The 27,333-nt window shown below is 44.3% G+C and overlaps 1 long non-coding RNA gene across 1 annotated transcript in view; it reads left to right on the forward strand.

Moving 5' to 3' along the window:
• The window catches only part of LOC113596711 (uncharacterized), a 55,257-nt gene extending 40,517 nt beyond the window's left edge, over positions 1 to 14,740 (forward strand). Inside the window, exons 3-6 of the long non-coding RNA XR_008294466.1 lie at positions 124 to 1,207; positions 2,374 to 2,560; positions 9,883 to 13,103; positions 14,314 to 14,740. This is a non-coding gene — a long non-coding RNA (uncharacterized LOC113596711). The remainder of the gene's footprint in view (positions 1 to 123; positions 1,208 to 2,373; positions 2,561 to 9,882; positions 13,104 to 14,313) is intronic.
• The last annotated feature ends 12,593 nt before the right edge of the window (positions 14,741 to 27,333 follow it).

A 27,333-nucleotide genomic window follows, 5' to 3' on the forward strand; every position in this document is an offset into this window, starting at 1 on the left:
TGTCTTTTTCCACTGCCCTGTGTCCAGTGATTCAGGAAGCGTCCAGGACATGGTAAGCTTTCAGTAAATACTTGATGAATGAATAAATGACTGAATGCATTTCTCTGTTTCCCTTTCGCAGAGTTTGGAGGCCGTGGTGAAGTCCTCACGCCTGCCCAAGGTGACAGAACAAAGCCTCGTGTCGTTTCCTCTGTGCAGTAGCCAATTAAGGACAGAGAGTGCTTTAGGGTGTATGCACTCATTCATTCACTTGACAAATATCTAGTGGTAGCAAGTGGTAGAGATAAAGAGAGGACTAAGACTCCGAGTCAGGGCAGAGAAAGATCACATACAAGGTACAGGGGATTTCCAGCATCCTTTCCAAGCTAGTTGCTGCATCAAGGGAAGAGCACGTGTTGGCAAGCGACGACATTAGAGAAGTAGGCGGAGGCCACATCGTGGAGGACTTTGCGGGCTTGAGTTGGGTTCCACAGAAGCAATCCCTAAGACCGGGATTCAGATGCCAGTGATTCCTTAAGAAGTGCTCCTTATAGAAGCAGCAATGGAAAAGGAAGCACGTGAAGAAGGAGGAGGAAGAAGAGGAGAGACAGGAGGCGAGGAGGAGGAGGGAGAGGGAGGAGAAGACTTCCCAATGGAAAACAGCATTTGCAAACCATATATCTGATAAAAGAGGTTCATATCCAAAGGATACTTTTTAAAAGGCTCCTATAACTCAACAGCAAAACAAACACAAAGCGTCTAATTTTAGACGCTCTTAAGCCAAAGAGCTGAATAGACGTCCGTCGAAGGAAGGTATATGAATGGCCAACGTGTGCTTGAAAAGATGCTCAACATCACCCATGTTAGAGAAATGCAGATCAGAAGCACAGTGAGCTATCGCGTGCCTGCTGCAATGGCCATCATCACAAAGTCAAGAGATAACCGATGCTGGTGAGGATGTGGAGAAGAGGCAACACCATGCACCACGGGTGGGAATGGAAGCTGGTCCAGCCACGACGGGAAACAGGATGGAGGGTCCTCCGAAGGTTACAAATGCACCTACCACGTGAACCAGCAATGCCACTTTTGGGTCTATAGCCAAAGGAGTTGAAAACGGGATCTCGAAGAGATATTTGCACCCCGTGCTCACTGCAGCATGACTTTCAGTAATTGAGACAGGGTAGCAACGTGAGTGTCCATCGACAGAGGAATGAATGAAGAAGATGTGGTATGTATATACAAGGGAACATTATTCAGCCAGAAAGGGGGGGAGGGAATCCTGCATTTGTGACATTATAAATGGACCTTGAGGGCATTCTGCCAACTGAAATAAGTCAAACAGAGAAAACCAAATACTGTGTGATTTCACTTACATGTGGAATCTAAGAGCAAAACCGAAAAAACAAAAGCCACGCTCATAGAAAGAGATCAGATTTGTAGTTATCAGAAGCAGGGGGGTGGAGGGTGCGGATGAGGAAATTGGAGACAGGTGGTCAAAGGTCCAAATTTCCAGTTAGAAGATAAAGAAGTCCTGGGCATGTGATGTACAATGCGATGACTATAGCTAACACTGCGGTAGGTACGTGAAAGTTGGCAAGAGCGTAAATCCTAAGAATTCTCATCACAAGAAAAACAATTTTTTCTCTCTTCCTTCCTTCCTTCCTTCCTTCCTTCCTTCCTTCCTTCCTTCCTTCCATCCTTCCTTCCTTCCTTCCTTCCTTCCTTCCTTCCTTCCTTCCTTCCTTCTTTCCTTCCCTCCTTCCTTCCTCCTTCCTTCCTTCCTTTCTTTCTTTCTCTTTCTTTCTTTCTTTCTTTCTTTCTTTCTTTCTTTCTTTCTTTCTTTCTTTCCTTCCTTCCTTCCTTCCTTCCTTCCTTCCTTCCTTCCTTCTTCCTTCCTCCTTCCTTCCTTCCTCCTTCCTTCCTTCCTCCTTCATTTCTTCCTTCTTTCCTTCTTCCTTCCTTCCTTCCTTCCTTCCTTTCTTCTTTCTTTCTTTTTTTCTTTATTTCTTCCTTTCTGTATCTATATCAGATGGTGGATGTTAACCAATTGTGGTCATCATTTCACAATATATGTAAGTCAAGTCACACTGTTCAAAAGCTTGAGCAGGGCTGTATGTCAATTATATCTCAATAAAACTGGGTGGGGAGGGAGAAGTGCTTCTAGAAAAATCTGATTAGAGAATGGGAGGAGCAGGGTGGAGAAGGCAGGAGGCCCACTGTGGTTGTTAGTGTCCAGGAGGGCCCCCGATCATCCTCACTGCCTGGTACCCTTTCTTGCTATCCTGTCCCACATTGTGCCGGCTGCTCTGTGTGACCGACAGCAAATAGCCCAAGTGATGATCTGTCCCTTCTGAGATTAGGTTCTGTTTCTGTGCTCTCTTGCTCACTTACTAGCTCTCTCCTCTTGGATCATTTGCTTTGGGAAAAGACAGCTGCCACGTCGTGTGAGCAGCCCTATAGAGAGGCCCATCTGGCAAGAAACCGAAGCCTCCTACCAACAGCCATGTGAGTGATCTTGGAAGCAGACCCTCCGTCCCCATCAGACAACTGCAGCCCCTGCTGACAACCCGCCTGCAGCCAGGTGAGCCGCTCCCGGATTCCTGACCCTCAGATACTGAACGAGATGATAAATGCTTGTTGTTTTAAGCCATTAATTTTGGAAGGAGTTTGCAATGCATCAGTGGATAAATGAGGTACCCAGCAAGGATGTGATTTTAGGCAAAGTCCTGGCCTCGACTTGATCTGCAGGGGAACTCTGGAGTGTAAGTTACACCTCACAGTTGGTCCCTACTTGAAGCAAGGGAGCTGGGTTTTTCTGCTCTTAGTTCAGTGAGTCGTAGGCTGCCTTGACTTTTGCTTCTCTGCACTTGGGGGCGGAGGCTCCACTCCTGCGGATTCTAGAGAGAGTCTAAGGTATGCGTCCTTTGATGCAAAGGTTACAGAAGCTGGGGGACGCAGGGGGAGAGGTACCCAGAAATCTTAGAAGGGATTCAAGGGATATGGGCTGAGCCCTGATAGTACTAACAAGGACATACCTGGCCTTGGACTTTGCCCTGTAGATGATAGGGAGCCATCACAATTCAAGCAAGGATGGTTCTGGTTAGTCCCTTCTGCCAACAAACACTCTTTGTGAGAAACAATCAAGTATCAGAGATCTGACTGCTGCAGGCCTCGCTTTGCTGTTCCCTACCTTTTCTCTCTAAATGGTAGATACACAAATATATATTTTAAATATAATCCGTGTGTAACTCTGACTTAATGAGTAACACAGCTTTTTCTTCCTCTAAGAATTGTCAACATCTTTTTTATAAGTGGTTTAAAAAAAAAAACCAGAACTTGACACAGCGATCTCTGGCTTTGTAAACTAGAGGCATTTCTAAGCAAAAAAAATTTTTTTTTAATTTGTTTAAAGTTTATTTATTTTCAGAGAAACAGGGTGAGCGGGGGAGGGGCAGAGACAGAGACAAAGAGAGAATCCCAAGCAGGCTCCACGCTATCAGCACGGAGCCCAATGCTGGTCCGGAACTCACGAACCATGAGATCATGACCCGAGCTGAAACCAAGAGTCGGACGCTTAACCGACTGAGCCTCCCAGGGGCCCCCCCATTTTTTTACATTATTGAAAATAATGATTATTTTAATGATTCATCAAACTATCAATTAAAAATAAATGAAGTAATTTATTTTCTGTTCCGGCTATGATCACACTGGCAGCCCAAGAAGCCTTAGTATAATCAGGCCAGAGATGCCAAGGGTAGGAAGGAAGTAATGGACACAGGTAACATTGGGAAGCAGAGGGGGTAGGAAAGTGATGGAGACTTGGGTCGAGGAAGAGGGAGAAATGACGGATGCTTCCAAGGCTCTTCACGTGGGTGAGAGAGAGAGAGAGAGATGGAAACAGAAACAGAGATTGTTTAAATACTGAAGAACTTTTTTTTTTAATTTAATGTTTATTTTTGACACACAGAGAAAGACAGAGCACGAGTGGGGGAGGGGCAGAGAGAGAGGGAGATGCAGAATCCAAAGCAGGCTCCAGGTGCTGAGCTGACAGCACAGAGCCCCACGCAGGGCTTGAACTGGTCAACCCCGAGATCATGACCTGAGCTGAAGTTGGACGTTCAACCCACTGAGCCACCCAGGTGCCCCTGAGGAAGAACTCTGGGCATTCAGCCTTAAGCTCTTCAGGCTGGTTTCCCTCTGCCCCCGTCCCTTCTCTATATTCAGCTTATTAAATGTCTACTCCAAGAACCTTGCTAACGCTGTGAGAGCTGTGCTAGCAATCTAGATAGTTTTTCTGTCTTGAACTTGAGGCAAGATGAGGGATGTAAACAAATAATCATGACACTGCATGATAAAAAGACAGTAGTTTTGGAAAATAGAGATTTTCTTTTTTTTTTTTAATGTTTTGATGTTTGTTTATTTATTTATTTAACGTTTATTTATTTTTGAGACAGAGAGAGACAGAGCATGAACGGGGGAGGGTGAGAGAGAGGGAGACACAGAATCTGAAACAGGCTCCAGGCTCTGAGCTGTCAGCACAGAGCCCGACGTGGGGCTCGAACTCATGGACCACGAGATCATGACCTGAGCCGAAACCAAGAGTCCCAGGCACCCCTATTTATTTATTTTTTGAGAGAGAGAGAGATCAAGCAGGGGAGGGGCAGAGAGGGACAGAGAGAGAATCCCAAGCAGGCTCCACAGTGGCAGCGCAAAGCCCGACCCAGGACTTAAACCCACAAACCGTGAGATCATGACCTGAGCCAAAATCAAGAGTCAGATGTTTAACCGACTGAGCCACCCAGGGACCCCGGAAAATAGAGGTTTTCTTATTTCCATCATTTCTGTATTACAAACTGCCGTTGTTTCCCTTAGTTGTTCTCTTCCTTCTTTTTTTTTTTTTTTAATTTATCTTTATTTTTATTTTGAGAGAGAGAGAGAACATGAGCAGGGGAGGGGCAGAGAACGAGGGAGAGAGAGAGAGAGAGAGAGAATCCCAAGCAAGTCCTGCACTGTCAGCACAGAGCCCAATGTGGGGCTCAAACTCACCAACTGTGAGATCAGGACCTGAGCCGAAAGCAAGAGATGGACTGAGCCACCCAGGTGCCCCTGTTCTCTTCCTTCTTGAGCTTCTCCTTCCCTCATCTCCATTTTCTTCTCGTCCATCAATTCCCTGGGTCATTTAACATCTTAGCTAAAATCTCTGTGCCCTGCCTCTGTTTCTGTGTGCCCCGCCCTGCCCGTCCTGCTCTGCTGCTTAGCTCCGAGGTCCCCGTGGAAAGCTTTTCCACTGAATCAAACCGTGCATGTGTCTGCATTGATGTTTTCTGTGTTGGTTGGGTTCCCCTGAGAGGCTGGTGCCCGAAATGTAGAATTTGATATTCAGTAACGCTGCATGTGGGGCTCACAGTATATACCCGTGTCTCAGGTGTGCAAGTGACAAGGTGTTAAGGTTTCAGAGAACTGTCACTCCTTAGCAGACACACATAGTTCATAGGGATCATCATTACCAATTGGATTTTCCAGTCCCCAGTCCCCCTGGGTTTTCAGGGCTCTGCCTGTGCTCACAGCAGCAAGCCAGACCCTCATCCCTGGGGCTCTTCTGGGGAAACAGGCTCATGGCGGCCAATGGGATTGGCAAGGATTCTGTTGGAACTAATGAGTTCTCCGGTTACTTGGAGTGGCCTCAACCGTCCCTCCCCAACCTACTTCCTCTTTGCTATTATTATCTGATTCCCGCTCAGATGGTCCCATTTTGTCCCAGCAGCTTTACATGATGCGGGGAGAGGAGTTGGCAAGATGGAACCCAACTCGGGCTTGGAACTGAAGATGCTTTAATTCTCAGCTTTGAACCACCTCCGATCTTGAAATGACTGAAACTAGCATGGTCTAAACACAACAGGAACTAATTCTCGCTGTGACCTGACTGCTGATTGGGTCTGGATCTTAGTCTCTGCCCTTTCTTCTCTCCTCCGAGGTCGCAAGGGGCTTGGTCTTTTCTCTTGTGGGTTTGCGGAAGTAAAACTAACAAACTTATCTACCCGCCACAGGTAGTCAACCACAGGAGATGCTACCTGGGCATAAGAGTATTCTTGTTATAAAAGGAATCTGTGAGCCTTTTCAGCCAGACCCAGGTTTGGGTTAGACTTGGCAAGCTGGCAGTTTCTTTCTTCCATGGCTTCTGTTATTGTGCTACTGAGTCTGAGATCAGAGTGAGGCTGGGCCGGGTAGACTGTGGCAAGGCTGTTCAGCTGGAGGGCCAAATATTGTTCTCTAGCTCCTGATGTAGAGACACTAAGAATTTCTATGTTCCAGTCATTTAAAAAAAGTGCATACAAATGTGGCATCTGGGTCACTCATTCGTTTATCAATCTCAGTATGTGATACAAGTGAGGTGAGGTGGTGAGGCGAGCCCTTGGTTGGTCCTCAGGCAGCAAGGAAAATTGTCAGCTACTGTTTTCAACATTAAGTGGTGTCGCAGTGGGCAAGAAAAAGTGCCTTTACGTTTGCTGAATCATAGAGGGGTCTAGCGTCCCTCCCTCATCTTCATTGGGATCTGATTTCCATGACTGTATACTTTCCCATAATTTTTCTTGACCCCTTTTCAACTATTCTTGTTCTTTTTCATAACGCTTTGTGTTTTTTCCCAAAGTTGGCTCCCCTACATGAGTGGAAGCTGATTCTATCTGTCAGATAAGAGTTGGCATCGGATTTCAGGATTTCATTGTCTAACTCATGTCCAGGCGTGGGCGAGCTCTCTGGGGGGCGCTTCTTGCGTATGCTTCTTTCAATCTAGACTTAGAGGGACGCCTGGGTGGCTCAGTCGGTCGAGTGTCCAACTCTTAGTTTCAGCTCAGGTCATGATCCCAGGGTCATAGGATCGAGCCCTGTGTCAGGATCTGTGCTGAGTTTAAGATTCTCTCTCTCTCTCTCTCTCTCTCTCTCTCTCTCTCTTTCTCTGTCCCTCTCCCCCACTTATTCTCTCTCTCTTAAAAAAAAAAAAAGACTTAGACAAATCATCTGCTTCTCCATACAACTACCACACAATGATGATTTAAGGATGAAATCACTACAATAGCCACTGCAGTTCAAAAAGATGTGCGAGGGAAAGAGATATATGGCAACCACTCGTCCATAGCTATTCTGACATCTAGCCAGGCAAATGTCTGTTCCTTGATTAGCGCTCAGTATTAGACCTTGAGAGTTATTGCCATGGCTCTTGTCTTTACCCTCTGGGCTTCTGAGTCTACACTCTGAGTCATTCTTTCCTTTCTTCCCCCCCCCCCCGCCCCCAGCTTTACTGAGCTATAATTCACATATAACATGGTATAAGTTTAAGGTGAACAATGTAATGATTTGATATATGTATAGGTTGCAAAATGATTACTGTGATAAAGCTAGTTAACACATTCGTTTCCTCACATAGTTACAAATTGTGTGTGTGGTAAGAACATTTAAGATGTTCTCTCTTAGTAACTTTCAAATATGCAATACAATATTGTTACCTGTAATCACCATTCTGGCCACTAGATTCCCGGAACGTATCCATCTGAAAACTGGAAGCTTATACTCTTTGAATGCCTTCACCCATTTCCCACTCCTGCATCCTGCCCCCGACAACCACCATTCTGCTCTCTGATTTTTTGAGTTTGTTTTTTTAGAATCCACATACAAGCGATCGTGCAGTATTTGTCTTTCTCTGCCTGAATTATTTCACTTAGCCTAATACCCTCAAGGTTCATCCATGTAGTTGCAAATGGCAGGGTTTCCTTCTTTGTTATGACTGAATAATAATTCCAGTGTGTGTGTGTGTGTGTGTGTGTGTGTGTGTGTGTGTGTGTGTATACCAAGTTTTTGTAACCCATTCATCTATTGATGGACACTTGGATTGTCTTCATATCTTGGCTAATTGCAGGTAATGCTGTAACAAACATGGGTTGCAAATATCTTTTTGAGATGGTGATTTCATTTCCTTCAGATACATACCCAGAAGTGGAAATCCCGGGTCAAAGGGTGGTTCTATTTTTAATTTTTTGAGGCACCTCCACACTGTTTCCCACTGTGGCTGCACCAATTTATGTTCCCACCCACAGTGCACAAGGGTTCATTTTTTTTTTTCACCTCCCCAAGTGGCTTGAACTTCCTCACAGTGTGGTGGCCTCAAAGTGGTCAGACTTCTTAAAAGGTGGCTCAAGGCTCCAGTATAAGCGTCCCGGCGAACTAGAAGAAAACTACACCATCGTTTTCTCATTTGTGGCTTCAGAAGTCATAGCACATTACTTCTATCATATTCTATTGGATACACGTGAGTTACAAGCCTGCCCAGATCCACAAGGAGGAGACAGAGGCTCCCCCTCTTGATGGAAGGATTGTCAAAGAATATAAACATACATAAACATACATAAAATATGAAGATATAATTGGTGGATATATCTTAAAACCGATATAATATCTAAGCTTTAAACACATTAATTCACAATATTTCTACTCCAGTTATAAGATAGAGAATTTTCCTAAAAATTGAGAGACAGTGAGCTGTGCTGGAGATAATTCTCAGTTCAAGGACCTGGACATATCTTTTTTTAGATATCCAAAGGACTAGCCCAGGATTGGCAAACTTTTTCTGCAAAGGGCCAGATTGTAAATATTTTAGGCTTTGCAGGCCAGATGGTCTCTGTTGCAACTCCTTGACTCTGCTGTTATAGTACAGAAGCAGCTGTAGACAACACATAAACAAGCAAGCATGCATGTATTTCAATAAAACTTTATTTATAAAAACACACAGTGAGCCAAACTTGGTCCACAGGTCATTGTTGGCTGACTCCTGGACTAGACCATGGTTCTCTACCGAGCTCCAGGCTAGCCATGGAGGGGGCAGGGCTCAGTGGTAGATATCAAAAAAAAAAAAAAAAATGATGCTGATGTTGGCAAGTCTGGGCTTAGGTAGCTTGAGACCCTTTCTCTACCGACCTCTGATAGTGGCTGATTGAGTGTCTGAAGGCACTCCTGAATTTCCCTTAACATCAAAGTACCAGCTGGGAGAGTTTACCTAAAAATGTGTTTACATGAAAATATAATTTCTCTTGCTGGACAAGGTAGATCCCCTGTTAAAGCTCAGTGATTGTTCAGTCTTGGCTGGTGGACAGCAAAAATCATGGCGCTCAGCAGATCCTTGAAAAATCTTCTAGGGCCCTGCTTAGTAGAGAGGATGGAAACGATTCAAGTCCAGGACTCTAATTTCCAGAAAAAGTTTCTGTCGGATTAAGGCAATTCCTCTGTCTCAAGAGACAGTCTGGTAAACCTGAAAATCATCAGAACAACAGTTTTCAGTGCGGACCAAATTAGAAACACAGCATTAAGATTTAGGGCACAGTAAAGGCTGATAGAGAGATTAGGCTCCCTCATTATCAGAAGAACATCAAAGGGGATCAATGATCTCTGACTCGGCCCCTAATTCATCACCTATCCCTTTATGGCCAGCGTCATGGCCAGATCTTGCCCTTTCTGGTTAGGAATCTGTGTTAGTACAAAAAGGAGAGAGAGTGACATTTGACTTAATGTCATGACCCCTTGTCTGCTCTATCTGAACTCCCAAGTTAAATCGGCTCTGGTTATTTATATGGTCTCTGGGGCTGTGTGTCAAGGGGGAAAGTGTTCACTCTTATTTATGGTTCTAACTCAAAGGCTAAGCTATAAGGTAAAACAGCTAACATGTCGCCCAATAGTTGCACACCATTATTTTGGTACAGAGTTACATTTGCGCTCTTTGTCCTAACTTCAGTCCAGGAACGCGGGGAAATGGGGTTGCTGCCATGAAGGAGCCCGTCTTTCTCCTGCAGTCTTGTTTGTCTGGCCTTTCTCCTCTATTCCTTTTGATCTTGTAACCGCAGGGGTTTGACCTTATAGGGTTTGGCCATGACTATAACTGTGTAACGCACAGACGTGGATCGATTACTGATACAGCCAACACACTTCCAAGGCTCAGAACTACAATGAGCTTCTGAAGATGAGGCAATAACTTCCAGAGCATGGAAGACAGAAAAGATCCAGCGTTCGATGGTGGCAAGGTGCAGAAGCGATCTGTTTTGAAAGCTTATTCTGCCAATTACTGGTCAGTGCGTATGGCATCCATCCATTCGTTCAATCTCTCTGCCGTTCAATGCCTTTACCTGGGAAGTGGAGGTGATTTTCTATGCTCCATAGGGCTCTCATGGAGATTGTGTGACATCACAGATTATTATTGTGACTTTGCCAAGTGGCTTGCTGTGGCCGGAGGAATGTAGTTGGAAATGACACCCCATGAATTCTGAGCCCAGGCTTTAAAGGCATTGTGTGTTTTTGCTGGCTCCTCAGGGAGCCACTCTTCTGCCTCCCAGGTGCCCTGGGCCCCAGAACGGGAGCAGAGTGACCCCAGGTGACATGAGCCAGACCTGAAGCCTGGCCAAGCCCAGGAGCACGCCGCTGAACCCTAGCTGAGCTGCAGGCGTGGGAATGAGAAGTAATTGCCTACTGCTTTCGGCCACTGATACTTTGTAATTGTTTGTTATGTGACAACAGCTAACTGATACAGCCACGGAGAGATGAATCAAAGACACAATGAGCTTTCAGCCCAGGCATGTGTGAGACAGAGGAGGGAGGGTCACGCTCTGGGAGAAACTCATCGTGTGATCGTTGAGCAGTGCACTTTGTCTATCTGGTTCTTGTTTCTTCTAATGTGAGGAGATTATATACTCATTGTAGATGGCCCCATATAATCGCAGTTCTAGGTAAAAACTTTCTGTATCTATAGACTTACTGTCCTATGTGTATAGACCAATCTGTAATATTTGTTCAGAAACGAGAAGCCTGAAAGGGCCCCGCTGACTTCAGTAAAATGACAAACAACACGGATACGTTGAATAGGACCTTGTTTCTAAATTCCTGCAACAGTATGGAGAAGGACCCTCAGCCTTGGAAGAATTAGCTTTAAGGCCAATGAAGGGAGCTAGTTGTATAAGAAAGTTTGAGACTTCTTTCTCACAAAGTTATCCCAAAGTGATAGCACAAGCCAATTATATAAACTTTTAGCTTTAGAGAAGATTTAAAGCCCAGGGGCCATGGATGAATTTCATCAGCTAGTATAGTATGCTTTAAAAAGAAGTTACTTGACAACGTGGAAGGATGGAGGCGATTACATACACATACATTTCCATAAAAATACAATTTCTTTTGTAACATTCCAAGATCTGACAACACAGATCTTCTAGTAAAGCAAAAAACAGCCATTTGGAGCACGAGTGAGAGCTTTCTCCTTTTGATAGGAGTTAACATTTCTTTCTTTAAAGAAAAATAAAAAGTTTACTTTTGAGAGAGAGAGAGAGCGTGCATGAACATAAGCAGGGGAGGGGCAGAGAGAGAGAGAGAGGGAGAGAGAGAATCCCAAGCAGGTTCCACGCTGTCAGCATGGAGCCTGACGTGGAGTTTGAACCCACGAATTGCGAGACCATGACCTGAGCTGAAGTCAAGAGTTGGCCACTCAACCGACTGCACCACCCAGGCGGCCGGGACTTTACATTTCTGATTTACCCCAGTGCTCATCTGACCAGCACTATCTGCCTTGCCCCCAAAACCCGTGGAGTTTATTATCCTTGGTTTTGACAAACCCTAATGACTGATCCTAAACTGGTCTAGATACAGAGGTCTTGATTACGTGAAAATCACCATCCATAGTTTTAAATTGTCGTCATGAAAAGTAACTAGATCCTTTCTCAAGGAGCTCTGTGGTGTGTCCATCCCGGCAACTCAGAGACCTACTTTTCTAGATACTTTATAGAGAACAAGTTTGCTCGGGGTCTTCTTTCAATGGTTGGATGTTGAAAGGGTAGTTGAACCCTGAACCCGTCTTCTCATCTCCTGCCTTGTTCCTTCTCCTTTATTCCACATTTCGGTCAATAGTGTCACCCATTCACTCAGACTAGACACCTACAGATCCGATTTTCTTCTTTCCTTCACACCCAAGCTAATTCACACCCAAGTTACAACTTCTCTGTAATCTCTTGTGTCAATCCCTCTTTATTCTGTTCACCTGGCCACTGCTTTAGCACAAATTGTAGCTGGATTATTGTAAATAATAATAATAATAATAATAACCCCCAAACTAATTGGTATGTCTGATGACTTCGTGTATCCATCAATGGGTATAATTGTTATATCTTCGTGTACCCATCGCCCCACACAACTCCATCCTATAATAGAATGAGATTTCTCAACATGCATCATCTGTTCATGTCGCCCTCCTTTTAAAAACTTTTCAGTAACTGATTTGTCATTGGCCGTAAACTCCTCAATGCAAGAAGCTCCAAAATTGAGTGCTATCTTTCCTCTTAAATCTTATTATCTCTTGCTACCTTTTGCCGCAAATCCTATGTCATGACCATTCTGACACAGTTGCAAAATAAACTCTTCAAATGTACGGCTCCTTTTTTGTTTGTTTGTTTGTTTTTTCTGGTCCCCCTGCCCGGAATGGTCCACTTTCCATGGCAGTCATGAAAACTGCTACTCATATATAAAGTATCAGATCGGGGCGCCTGGGTGGCTCAGTCGGTTGAGCATCAGACTTCACCTCAGGTCATATCACAGTTCGTGTATTCGAGCCCCACATTGGGCTCTGTGCTGACAGCTCAGAGCCTGGAACCTGTTTCGGATTCTGTGTCTCCTTCTCTCTCTGCTCCTCCCCCACTCATGCTCTGTCTCCCTCTCCTCTCTCAAAAATAAATAAACATTTAAAAAATTTTAATGATAAAAAATAAATAATAAATACATAGAGTATCGGCTCAATTATCTCCTTTCCTTTGGAATCGTTTCTAGTTTTCCTCAACCATAAGTCAGATTTAATTATATCATTCCCTCCCCACTTCTCCAATTGCTAATTTTAATTTTCTCTATTAGAAGACTTATCTGATGGGCATAATTGTTTATATGTTTCCCTGCCACATTGTTGACTTCTGGGAGACAAGATTAGGTCTCAATTACTCACTGTGGTGCCACCGTCCATGACAGTGCTGAGCACATCGTAGGTATCAGTAAATGGTTGCTTGAAGAAGGAATGAATGAATTACAAATGGACCTTTCCGTGTCTCTTCAATGAGGTAAGACCTGGACAATAATATGGGGGTCTTAGTAGAAGCTCATAGAACACTAATGTTCATTTCCTCCTGCCCCATTAAGCAGAACAGGTGATCTCCACCCGCACACCTAGCCCTCTCTTGCTCTCCCTTTTCTCAGACCTTCCTTTAACTGTTGAATTTTTCTCACTATTCACCTTCGGCTTGCCCATGCAACTCCAGCTACACACTGACATCATCCAAGGACCTTTCAAAGGGTTCATGACTGGATTTCATCCACAGGGATTTTAATGTAACTGATCTGGGGGAAGCCTGGGCATGGGAATGATTCGGATGTGCAGCCAAGGTTGAGACCTTGTGTTCCGGGCCTGAAGTTGGTACTTCTTTCTGGTTCCACATAATAAAGCTGCTGACAAGAGGTGATCCTCACTTTTTCAATACCTGTGTAGGCTCCAGGTTGGTCAAGTGCCAAGGTCTCCATGCACACAGGGAATCAGATGTGGGAGTCGAAACTAAAAAACTCATGTGGGCTCTTTATGATCCTTAGGTTATCTGTATTATTTTTCTTGATTTATAGAATAAACTTGACCCCTGCGAGAATTTAAGCGTCTCTTCATAGACTGTAGTTCCTTCTCTCTCTCATATATTTTGGTTCTGGGACCTGGAAGCTATGGCTTTTACAGTCCTTTCTGGCTTTTCTCTCAACATTTGCCTTGTTCCACTGAAAACAGACATCTTTCACTCAGCATCAAAATGTCATGCTAAGAGAGTTTTTAGTATCCAGCTTGTAAGCCAGGGTGAATCTTGAAATTGGCTCTCTACTGGAATCTAATCAGCATGATTCAGGGGTCTTTCCAGCCCCAATCCAGCTGGAACCTTCTTTTAGGACAAGCAGTGTGAGTATATGCCATATGTCAGAGAGTGAGGGCAGTCATATGGATGTGGAGGAAGAAAGATGGGGAGGAAGGGGGAGAGAAAACGCCTTCCCAAGCCCAGCTGGTGGATCTGACCTAAGGAACAGGTCATTCCCTCTGGCCTCAAAGCCTTTCCATATAGAGGAAAGATGTATTTCTCCTCATCCTTGAGTTGAATCAATAAGGCCCTTTTTGGTGGGAGGTAAAACAGTGCCTCACAAAGTCAAATCTGGAGGGCGTGGAGGGAGGCATGGGCTCCGAGGGTGGACAGAGCCAGCACATCTGCATGCCCCCTGTCTCCCCCGATACTTCTCGAACAGATGGAAGGCTATGAAAAAGAATAAATTCCCAACAGCATGAGAAAGAAGAAAGACAGCCATGCACTGACACGGAAATCAGCGCATTCCTGATACATGGGAAACAGATATGATCAGATTCACAGAGAAACAGAACCAGAGGAAACAGCTCACAACATACGGGGGAGTGGACTGTGGCTAAGTAGAGGCAATTTAAGAAAAACTCCAATCCTAGAGCCAATAAAATGGTAAGGACCTCGGGAGAACTCACTGAGCTCTCTTCAGCTCTTACATGCATGATGCCATATCTCTTTTTCATTTTTATTGGTAATATTTTATTGGTACTATTTCTTATTTCATTGGTGAGATTGGGGATAAGAATTCAGAATTTCCAAATTCGTCATCAGTTATCCATAACTGTCACAGGCAGAAACATGCAGACAAAACAGAAAAATCATACTGCTTATTATCATGAAGACAGTGTTTCTCAGTTTCTAAGGTATATAAGCAATTACCTATAGGTTTTTTTAAAAAAATATAGATGCCTGGGCTCTCCTCAAAACCTCTTGAATCAGAATCTTTGTGATTCCAAATACCACCATCTCCAAAAATTTCTAAAGGAGATTCTGGTGTTCTCAGGGTCAAGGACTAGAGTGTTTTCTCCAGGCTCTAGTTAAGATTTGGGGTGAGCTGGGCTCTAACAAATAGATTTAATACGTGCTTTACAAGGACCACAGGTAGAATGGGGACATGGGAATAATGTGATAGATAGCATAAGAAGACTTTCTAGGGACGCCTGGGTGGCTCAGTCGGCTGAGTGTCCGACTTTGGCTCAGGTCATGATCTCACAGTTTGTGAGTTCGAGCCCCACATCGGCCTCTGTGCTGAGAGGGCAGAGCCTGGAGCCTGCTTCGGAATCTGTGTCTCCCTCTCTCTCTCTGCCCCTCCCCTGCTCACACGCTGTCTCACAAACAAGAAAACTTTCTAGAGCTGAATATTCTCTTTAGGTCAAAAGGCCCTCTGGTTACTGAGAAGAATGGAGGAATAAAGGAACCCATACATGGAGTCTCTGTAGAGAAAGTTGGGGATACAAAGGATAAAAAGAACACTTCAGGAACCATTGGATCTTGGGTGTGGCTGAAGTTGATTAATGCAGGGGAGGAGATCAGAAGCTTCAGGCTGCCTTATGTCTGATGCTTCCTGCCTCAGTTTCCTTTCTTTTCTACAGTGGGAAAAATAGTAAATAATAAAATCAAGTCAACAATAATAATAAAATAATAGTTTGGAGAGTGAAATGAGTTAATACATAGGAAATTCTTATAATTCTTATACTAGTGACAGGCATATAATAATAATAAATGTTTATTAATGAAGTTTTGGGGTGAGACGGGGGGTTCGTGGGGTCCGGAGCCAACGGCCAAGAAAGAATTCTTGAAGACGTCTTTGGTGCAAAAAGGCGATTTCATTAAAGCACGGGGACAGGACCCGTGGGCAGGAAGAGCTGTGCTGGGGTCCTGACCGTTAACTGATGTTATACCCTCAGGTTGGGAGGGGGTCAGGGATAGAGCAAGTCGAAGGAATTTTGGAAGCAAGGTTTCCAGGGCCTTGAGGGGCTAGCTGTTGCCAGGGAAACACCATTTATTACTGTTTAATAAAACCTCAGTCATGAGACCCCCTCAGATGCATATGGGGGGCCATAAGCTTAAAGCATGATTACCAGCATGTATCTTGGGGCAGTTGAAATAAAGGAAGTAGACTTACAGGGTCCTCGAGGTCGGGATAGTATTAAGCTAAGCTTCTGCTTTGCCCTCAGCAAAGGGTCATCAGCAGGCAGCTGAGCTCCTCGAGAGAGGGGTCACTCTGCCGGTTTCAAGGACTTGTCAATGGGCTACAGGCAGTAAGGGAATTAAGGTTTCCATTTGCTTTAGTTTCCCACATCACCATGGCAAGCACTTGAGCCCTTTTCCTTTGTTCCGAGGAACGTCGCACATGCTCCCCTGGGGGCGTAGGGTGTGCCAGCCTGTATTTTGCCCTCAGCCTGCCTCCTGCTCCCTCATCATTTATTATTATCATTATTATTCCATAATAATATGCTTATGAAAACTATTCAATAATTCTCCTGTGCAACATATATAGGATGCTTCGGTGACTCCAGGGAGAGGGGTCCCGGGGGGAGCATTATTAATTTTATCGTTAGTTTTGTGGCAATGCTTCTCGAGGTCCGCTAGACACAGTGGGGGGCTGCGCGGGGTGTGCTCCCTGGGTCCTGCCAGCATGGCCATGTCGCGGATTTTAAAGATGGCATCGGCCGGCCTTACCTAGACAGGATCATTCACTCCGGGTGTCCTCATCTATCTCCAGCTTTTAGTTCTGATCAGAACACGTGAATGAGGATGCTGCAAGGAAGACTGTGGCTTCCGGAGGTGCCCGGTGAACACCCAGGGAGCATCTGAGAACCCAGAGGAACCTGGCTCTGTTCCACAGAATGAGCCGGAGATCCTGGTCTGTGGCATAGAGGCTGTAGCCAGAGCGCAGTGGCTCTGTGGGAGTTTGGGAACAATCCTGAGAACTTGGCAGCCGCAGCGCCCTCCGTGACCTTCGTGAAACTGACAGCTCTCTCCTGCTGCTTATCCCCCCCTTCTCAGGCTGCTGTCTCTCTTTCGCTTGCAAAGCTGAAAACGACAGCTTGAAATTTTACTGTCTGGGCACAAGACCCTCAGTCTTGCGTCCTTAGAGTCCCTGACACAACCGGAGAAAAATGTTAAGGCAGTCGGGAGTAACAAAGGAAGTCGTAGGAGGGGTGAAGGACGGAAAAACCTTTAAGGCATGCTTTTTTTCTCACAACCTTTTCAGAAGGATCAGGTTTGGTAAAACAGGGGCCCCCGTGAAGGTTACCACAACGTGCCACCTCGAAATAGGCCTCTTTGGCATATGGACTGTTTTGAGCGAAAGGCCATTGAGAACCAGCAGATGCCGGGCGAGCTCTAAACGCAGGGCATGAGCTTTCCTGTCCTAAGGAAATTTGCATTTGTAAGGAAAATTTACATTTGTAAAGAGGATTCTTAACAGCTCTTACCAATAGAGAAGCCACCTACTTAATCCGCTTAACAAAGTTTACTACAAACAAAAACCCTTGTTGACCAGAATTTTCTGGGTCTCCTTGCCAGATCTTTCCTCCCTCAGAAACCCTAAACTCCTTTCCCTTTCTTTAGGGTAAGGAAGTAGGTGAGTCCAAGTTCTGACCAGCCCTTTGGCTCACTCACCTCCGGGTGCTCCCACATGCACGCACAACGCGCGTGTTCGTAAGCTTCGGTTGTTTTTCTCTTGTTGATCTGCCTTTTGCCGGCCTAATTTACCGGGCACCAGCCGGAGAATGGAAGAAGGGTAGAGGGAAATCATTTTCCCGCTCCTCGACACCAGGCAAGGAGCAGAGTAGCATTTGTGTTTCCAGGGTCCCAGGGCTAAAATGGAAAGCTCTCCCTCGAGATTCTAGAATGCACCACAGCCAAAGGTGGTGGAAAACCTAAAGCCATTCAGTAGTGCCAATGTCCAAAGTGTAAGGTGGGGCAGGAGTTAGTAGGTTGCTACATTTAGCAAGGAGTTCAGAGGCAAGGAGATGAAATCAAGTACAGATGAGAATCCCACCAGATTCTAAGCATCTCTAGAGCAAGATATGTGTACTGTTTACCACTGGGTTCCCAGCCCCTGGTGTAGTGCCTGGAAAGCATCTACATCAACATAGTGACTAACCTCACAATCAAATGGTCTTAAAGGGGAGGGGCTAGGAGTTAAGAGAAACATTATCTACTCTTCACGACTTTTTTAGGAGCTGGCTGGAGCTTATTCCCTGGTTGTGTCGACTCTGCTTCAAGGGCTGAGTAGAGGATAGACGTTCCATTTTTTTATCTCCTACTGGTTTCCAGGTACCATGTCAGGCAGGAGTGATGCAGAAATAAAAAAGGCACGGTGTTTTCCCCTGAGAAGCCCAAAGCTTCACAAAATAAATGGCATTCTTACTCCCCATTTAATGATCAGTAGGAGTTTTCCAGCTAGAAAGAGAAAGTATTCCAAGAAATGGAATCTTGTATGCTAGGACCCAGCTGGAACTTTACTAAGGTGACCACATGTAGTTAGAATATAAGGTACTGTTAGAAAGGGGAGTGATAAATGTTTGTAAAGCAGCTAGAATCGGCCCAATTGGTAAAAGACCCTTATCTTTTACCTTTAAAGTATTACTTCATCTTGTTGTGGGTGATCAATAGCAATTAAAGGATTTTATGAGATCTTTGGTTTTGGTAAGAATGACCTTGGATAGACGTATGGAGAAGAGAATGACAGAGTTGACGCTGGAGGCAGAATGACCAGTTGTGGAACCTTTTTTTTGTCCGCGTGAGAAATGATGAGACCCAGAACTAATATCTAGAAATGGCGGGAGATAGAAAATAAGAAGACTCATTTGAGAACCACGTAGGAGTTGGAATCGAGAAGATTTGGCGGGAGAGATTGAGAATGACCATGATATTTCTAATTTCGGAAATTAGCTGGAGGGTGATGCTTTTTATCCAAGATCAGGGCACGAGAGGGTGAGTACGTGATCAAGATGATGTGCTCATGTGGATACATTAATGTTGAAATAATTGTGGACATCCAAAAGGATTTGTCCTGTGTGAGTCTGGAACCAGTGGACAGGGCAGCCATTGGCTTCCTTGGGACTCTGCGGTGTCTGAAATATTTTACTTAGTGAAGGATAAAATTACTCCTGAACTCTTCAACTGCAGGTAAACTGAAGTTTACTCTCCTTCATAAATATCATCTTAATTCCCCAAATGTATGTCTTTTCTATAACATGAGGTCGGAGTGTCAGACCCAAAGTCCAAGTGTTCATTCCCATTGGCCAAAGACTACCCAGGGTCTATGATCATGTCATACTCTTCACCAAGAGGCAGTACTAACTTACGTACCACTCAACAGCCACCTGCACCCCAAGTCCCTCTCTCCTGCCTCTCTTCTGGGTAACTCCTCAGCTTGGCTATATTTAGACCTCCTCCCTACTCACTGAATGAACACTTTCCAAGGCCATCAGAGAACCCCTGATCGCTAAATGCAGTGGGACATTATTTCTCCGTTCCTTCGTGGACTCCTTACAACATTTGAGCCCGACTACTCCTTTCTCATTGAAAATCTTCTCTTAGCTTTCTTAATGGACTCTTCCCTGTTTTGTTTTGTTTTTTCTTTTTTTCTCCCAACTGTGACTACTTCTTTTTGGGTCTTTTAGCCAAATCCTTATCCTCTGGACATTTCTTTTTATCATTTTTAACATAATGAAGCTATTTTTCCACTTTTTAAAATAGACACATCATTGTTGAAGAATGAAAGCAATCCAGAATAGTGCAAAGTTGATTGAGGCAGATCACCCCTCAATCCATCACCTACAGGAAACTAAGGTTCACGTTTTGATGGTCAAATTTCTCTTCCCAAGCACTTTCTCTCTGAAGTGAATTCAAAAATGTGTCTAATTTTCTCTATTTGATTTTTTTTTTTTGGGGGGGGGAGTTGTTCTCAGTTTTGGAGGCAATTCTACCAACCATGATTACCAGACGAACTGTTATTTTGCATTCTGTTTGAAATATTCGATATCTGTCCATAGTGAGTTGGGCTCAGTAGCGAGCAGCTTTCAGGGAAATCTTCTCTGTCTATGGAGCCGGGCTTCTGCCACAAATTAAGATCAAGTATGTCTTGCTAAATGGCAGGTAATAGATTCTTCATATAAATACCAAGTGAGGATTATAAAACTCTACTATTGGTACTAAATTGGGGGATATTTGGGAGAAATCCAGAAGAGACGGACAGTTTTCATTTTACCTCCAAAACCATTTATTACAATACCGCTTGTGCTGGATGAAGGAGATCGTGTATCTCCTGGTGAAGCACATTAAAACTTGAGTTGGGGGTAACATCATAGGATAACCCTATCTTGCCATGAGGTTAGGAAAGAATGGCCAACAGTGTTGAAGCAAAAACCCTGGATGGGGGTTCAAAAGGCATGCCTGATGAGATCGCTGGCATGGGCTTTCAGGAAAAGGAGCTCTTAACAAGAGATTGATAGGTAACTTACTGATTCTTATAAGGGGTTGTTTCTGCAGAAAAATTTCAGGCCAGAAAATAATGGCCTGGGCTTGCATATCCTTCAGAGTAATCCCTGGTCCCAAATACCTACACCAGTAGCCAGCACACTGCCTAGTTATTATAGTTCCCCCCCTTAGGGAAATTGTCCTGGGTTTCCCCAGGGGTGGTGTCTTCAAATCACTAGGCAAGGAAGGTGTTTTCTCCAGGAAGACTTTAGAGTAACAAAATTTCAGAACAAGAAATTTATTTTCCTACCAGGAGATTTACTGGCTTTACCCCTTTGTTATAAACTATCCTTTTCTGTCCTAATAGACCAGTGGTTCCCAATAGGTGGAGATTTTTGTGCCCAAAGGGATATGTGGCAATGTCTGGAGCCATTTTTGATCTTTGCAACTGAGGGGAAGTGCTATGGCATCTAACGGATAGAGGCTAGATGTAATGGGTAGAGACTATGTCGAAAAATTATCTGGCCCCAAATATCAGTGATGTCAAGGCTGAGAAACCCTAAATAGAGGATGTGCTCTGGACCAGTGGCCAAGACATAGTTTCTCCTATGGTCATTTTCAAGTGACAACTTTTATTGCACTTGATGCTGTTTTCCTCCAGTGTTTTGTATCCATTTAAAAATATCTATAATATCCGATAGGAAGAATCTGTTGGATATGGTCCTGGAGAAAAAGATACACGTCACCCAGAGAACTGGATCTTGCTGTCACCTACCATGTTGCTACTATGTTTCCTGCTTGGGTTTGTTGCTTAAATGTTGTAGTTTTGAAATGTATGGGAGGAAGTGACCATCTGTGTTTTCTAGGGAGCAAATGGGTAGAATGTACTGGATGCCAATTGTCTTGTTTGATTAGTGCTTCCTTCCACCCTGGAGTTTCTCATCTTAGAAAAACAGAACGACTTCACCCCACCCTTGGTTGGCACAGGGAGAACAATTTGATACAATATGGCACTGTTACCTGATGAACAGTCCAGGAGATCAGGATTGGATGGTTCCCTGTACTCAATCAGCCAGAGGGGATTCTCGAGGACTTACCATTGAGACCAAAATATTCCGGTTTAGTTAAGCTGCTCGGTTGGTCTAAAAAATTGCAACTCTAAGATACGACATTGGTGACCATTTTGCTGCTCTATGGACTAGAGAACAGAAAAGGTAGGGGGGGAACTGAGGCTTAAGAATGGCACCTGTATAAAGAAGGGGAGTAGAAAAACCGAGAGAGAGAGTTGGGGCAATCCGTGTTGCTGGCTCTGGTTGCTATTCTGTTCTGAGAGGCTGTGGGATTCCTTAGTATCCTCGCGGAAAACTCCCCTTTTTTGCACAAGCTGGTCTGATTGTAAACACAAAGTTGTATTTAGGATCAGACCACACGATACTGTAGTTTTGTTTTTTATTATGAAACAAACTAATTTAGCCAACTAGAAAGGCCGATAAATACAAATCAAAAAAGACTGCATTTCACTTTTGTTGAACATACTATGATTTATTTAACAAGTTCTCCTTACCAGTGGATATTCACGCATCCAGTAGGTTCATTCCCACAAAGAACGACCTTGAACATACTTTTTCAAAAATACTCGCACAATTCTCTTTTGTCCATAAATCCTTTAAGTCAGATTGCTGGGTCAAAAGATATTTCCATTCAAAATTGTTTACATATTGTCATACTTCCCTCCAGAAAAAATTATATTTATTTACACCTTTATCAACAGTGATTGGGAGCTAGTGTTTCCCCCAAACTATTAGTAACATAAGATTCTGTAAATAGTTTCCGTGTTGGCAATCTGGAGGAAAAAGCTCCCAGCACATTTAAAACTTTGAATTTATTTGATCACCAGTGAAACTGAGCATCCCATGTTGATTGTTGATTTGTATTTCTTATTTTGTGAATTGCATCCCCATGACTTTTCACCACTTTTGATTTCAGAGTTCATATTTTATAAGCAATCTTTACGTATTAGGACATTCACTCCCTATTATCTGTGCTGCAACTCCCCCCCTCCCCGACTTTGCACTTTGTTTTTATTTTATTTCTGACTTTGTATACATATATACTGAAAGAGTGCAGGCATTTCTAAAGCTTCCATAGCCAAATTTCTCCACATTTAACTTTTCTTCCCCTGGATTTCCTATTTACGAAAAGAAAAGCAGGGGCGCCTGGGTGGCTCAGTCGGCTGAGCATGTGACTCTTGATTTCAGCTCAGGTCACGATCTCGCGGTTTGTGAGCTCGAGCCCCGTGTCTAGCTCTGCCTGCTTGGGATTCTGTCTCTCCCTCTCTCTCTGCGCCTTCCCTGCTCGCAATCTGTCTCTCTCTCTCAAAATAAATGAATAAACTTTTAAAAAAGAAGAAAGAAAAGAAAAGCAATAACTTTCACCCATATTTTATTCTGGGACTTTAATTTTTTTATTTTTAAACATCTGATACACCCTCGTTTCCGACTTTTGGGTTTTCCACCCACAAACATTTGTTCCTCCGTCTCTGCAATATCTTTGCAAAGCATCCCCTTGTTCCACCTCCAACTTCTTCACCTTGGCCAAGAACTCGTTATTTTTGCCCTACATTCCTGCAAAAGCCTTCCTAACTAGTCTCCCTGCTTCCAATCTGAGAACTCTCAAAGTCAGTCCCAGATGTTGCTAGAGTAGTTTTTTAACAAGCACTTCTGGGGGACTTCCAGGAACGATTTTTATTTGAGCACAGCCATTTGATTTTTTTTCTCTAAGATTTCCATGGAAAATACTAGCTTAAGCAGTTTAAATGACTCTCTGATGTTCAGAGTGCAGCTCTGGTCATATTTTTTAATTCCCCCAAATTAAGTTAAAAATCCTACCAGGATCCCATGCTTCAGAAAGACAGGAGGTTCAGCGTAACCCTTGTAGCAGATGTTCTGACTTAAGATGCGAAGGGCTGTTGAGCTTTTTTTTTTTTTAATTTTTTTTAATGTTTATTTATTTTTGAGAGAGAGGGAGAGACAGAGCATGAGCAGGGGAGGGGCAGAGAGAGAGGGAGACACAGAATCCGAAGAAGGCTCTGGGCTCTGAGCTGTCAGCACAGAGCTCGACATGGGACTTGAACTCATGAACTGCAAGATCATGACCTGAGCCGAAGTCATACACTCAGCCGACTGAGCCACCCAGGCGCCCCAAGGGCTGTTGAGCTTTTAAACAGCCTTCGGAGAAAGAGGAGTTTCTATGAGTGAGATATTATTCTCCCTATGATGAAGACACTGCTTATCAAATACTTGGGAACTTCTTCACATTTCCAAGCTTTCTGTGGTTAGGTTTGAGCCGTGTGGCTGATTTTCGTCAATAGGCCGTGAGCAGATGTGAGGGGCGCATGTCCAAGGAGAAGCTCCAAGAGCCAACATATGGTTACTCCACTTTATTATTTTCTTCTGCCATGAAACTGTTACGGTCCAGACACAGGTACTTTATTCATCCTGTGACCTGTCCTGAAGATGCGGGCCACAGTTTCAGTGGACTCACAGTGAAAGGAGAGCAAGGAACAAATCACAGATTTTGGCATCAATCGCCAGCACGGCATAACTCAGGAGACCAGGTAGAAGCTTGCAAGTCGTCCTAAGGTCAGGCTCTGAATTGGTACCACGTCACTTCTACTATACTCTAGTGACCAAAGAATCCACAGGCCAGCTCGGATTCAGTAGACAGGGGGATGTGAGGGGGTGGGGGGTCAGTGTCAAAGAATTTGTGGCCATCTTTCATCTGCCACGATCTACTCTCTGGCCACCAATAAGTTCCTCTTGCATGAAAAATGCTCATTCTCTTCCAAGACCACCCACGTCTCATCCCATCACGGCACTGGTTAAAATTCCAAGAGATTATCATCCAGATCAAGTCCTGGTATGGGTGAGACTCTTTAGATGTGATACAGCTCCTTGAGTATCTCATTCCTCTTCATCTGAAGATCTACAAATGAAGGAGCTAAGCCATCTATCTCCCAACATACCCAACATGCAATAGAAAGACAGAGACAGGAAGACTATAGCAGACACTAAAGGAGGGGATATGGGGCGCACACAGCAGTTGCTAGTCTATAGCAATTCTAAAATCCAGCCAGAAACGTGTTGGTGGTTCCTTGACTCGAGTCCAGTTTTACTCCCTGGGAATGATTTCCCATGGCTCTTGGCTACATGCTCTGAGACCATTCCATTCCGTGAGAAATTGATCAATTATGCAACTGACTAGCCTTCTCAGCCTTCTTCCCGTGGAAAGTTGGAGATCCATCATTTCGTGGTCTTTCTGCCCCTTTTACAAGATGCCAGTACTGACACCAACTTAGTTCTCTTGAATATTATGTGAATTTCCTCTTAATCTTTTTAGGCTTCACTCCATTAGACAAAAACAACACTCAGAGATGTTTTCGTGACAGGCTCTCTCTGGCTTCATTTTAGAGTCTGAGTGCTGTGAGACCCTCTTAAGATGCCTAGTTGAGGGAGTCTGTGAGGCATGCCCACAAATCTTTCTGAAGAGGCAACAAAAAAAATCTCAGTCTCATCCTTGAGATGATCTTTGCCCTGAGGCCATTTCTTGTCTCCAGACCTTTTTACCATCTCGAGAGACTGGGATTGAAAACTGGTTTTCTTTTTGAACCTATGGATTCTGACTCCCTTGTATTTCCTCTCAATTCTTACTGAATTTGAAAACTGAAGAGTTCCCTCTTTAAAAAAAATTTTTTTTTAGGCCCTCTCTGTATTTTCATACATGTAACTCAACACAATCAGCTGGCAGCGTTAATATTCTTCCTGGGAATCCCTTAGCCAAATCTATAGGTTTCCTATATATTTCCCGTTACCTCAGGTAACGTACTGCTTATCTTTTCACTGTTAAGGATACACATCCCCCTTTACTTCAGCCTCGGATAACAAGCTCCTTACTGAACCCTAAGCTTTCACGAAGACTCCTCGAGATTCTTCCTGCTGTTGTCCACAGCTCAGTCTGAAGGACGATGTCACGTATCTGTGTGTGTGTGTGTTTTAATGGCAGCACCCTACTCTACAAGTACCAGTTTATGATGTCATCATTTATTGGATTACAAACCACTTTTAGACTTAGAGGCCTGTAAGAACAATCAATTTGTGATGCCGATAATTATTTGAGTTTGAGATTCAGTTAGGGCATAACGGGGACTGTCACTATCTGTGTCTACTCTACAATGCTTGGGACCTCAGTGGGCGAGGCTCAAATGTCTGGAGATGGCTAGAATGGACTGATCGGGACCCTAGGTGGAAAGATAACTCCCTCTTGGATTCTTTCTGTCTCTCTTGCTCTGAGGCCAACTGCCCTGTCACGAAACAGCCCTCCGGAGAGAGAAGCCATGTCAGAAGAATACTCAGCAGCCTACAGAGAGTCCCACATAGTGAGAAACTGAGGCTTGCTGCCACCGACGTGAGTGATCTTGGTGGTGGATATCCGAGGCCTGCACGCAAGCACACGAGCGAGTCTGGAAGTAGATTCTCCCTCGGTCAGATCCTCACATGACCAGAGCCCTGGCTCACATCTCAACTGCGACCTCATGACGGATGCTGAGCCACTCAGCAACTTCTGGATTCCCGATTGACGGAAACTGAGAGAAGTATGCGTTGTCTTAAGCTCCTACATTTGGGGCAATTTGTTAGACAGCCATAGATTGTTAATAATGTTATTCCACTCTTCTCCTAGGATAGTATCTTAGATGCGTGTGAGGCAAAACACGTTGTAGTTCGCGGGTTCACAGATCAACGTCATGATTAAATGGGCCCTTCGGGCCGACTGCCTTCGGGAGAGGAAGAGGGTTTTGTGTGTGTCTGACGTGGAATGAGGGGAGGTGAATATTCAGGAAAACAAGGTGGACTGTGGAACATAGTCTGCTATTCACAACATTTGCTTTTCCTTCCTCTGGGGGAGGATTATGCTTCTCCACTCCATTGACACTGGGTAAAACTGTGCAACGTCCCTCGGCCAATGAAACATGAGCAGGAGCGGGGTGCGCCATTTGGAGCGGGAATTGGATAGCCTCCCTGACATTCTTCACCGTTGTCTTTCTTCCGTGCCATGAGACGAGGGTTGCTTCCTCAGCCTTGCACCTGGAGTGAAGTAAATGTACAGTAGTTGACTCATAAATGGACACGGAGTCTGAGCCAGAAATCAATCTCAGTTGCTGGACGCCATTGAGACTCCAAGGTCACTTGTCACTGCAGCATTACTTAGCCTACGCTGACTCATGCAGTGACCCTCCGGTTCCCTCTTTTTCTGCAGCAACAATCACAGAAGCTGCCTGCCTGCCATGAGTGGCTGTGTGCCTGTGGGGAGAAGAGCCCATGGAGGCCTTCAGCAGAGTTGTGACAGGAGCAATAAACCAATGTTTTCTCTGTTAAACATCTAAGATATGGGAATTATGCTTAAAAAAAAAAAAAACTCCAGCATACATAAACCTATTCTAATACACACCTCGTCTCCCTGAGTATTGATCCTATCCTTATTTAAAATATTGATATTTGCTCATTGTGGATTTTTGCATCGATTTTGATTTTTTAAAATATTGTGTTAAAATAATATTTCTCCTGGTTTGCTGAGTTCAGGGGAGACACCCTTAAATTTTGGACTGATGTGAGTGTCTCACTAGCTTCACCTGAATCCTGGCCTTGTCCCGAGGTGATGCACATGAATGCAGTTTTGTTCTCGAAGGCCACACGAATTTGACTTTACGTATTAAAACCACAAGGCGTTGAGCCCTGAGATGTCCTGGCCAGAGTATTATAGCACCATCAGAAGCAGAAGGTCATGGGATTTTATAGATAGAAAGGGTCCTAGAGTAAAATATCCCAAACCTCTCTGCTAGAGAGAAGGAAATTGAAACTCAAAGGGAAAACATAATTTGGCCAGAGTCACATAGCTGATGAATTACAGGTCTTGTTCC

This window comes from Acinonyx jubatus, chromosome E3, assembly GCF_027475565.1.
Source record: "Acinonyx jubatus isolate Ajub_Pintada_27869175 chromosome E3, VMU_Ajub_asm_v1.0, whole genome shotgun sequence".
Taxonomy (NCBI): Eukaryota; Metazoa; Chordata; class Mammalia; order Carnivora; family Felidae; genus Acinonyx; species Acinonyx jubatus.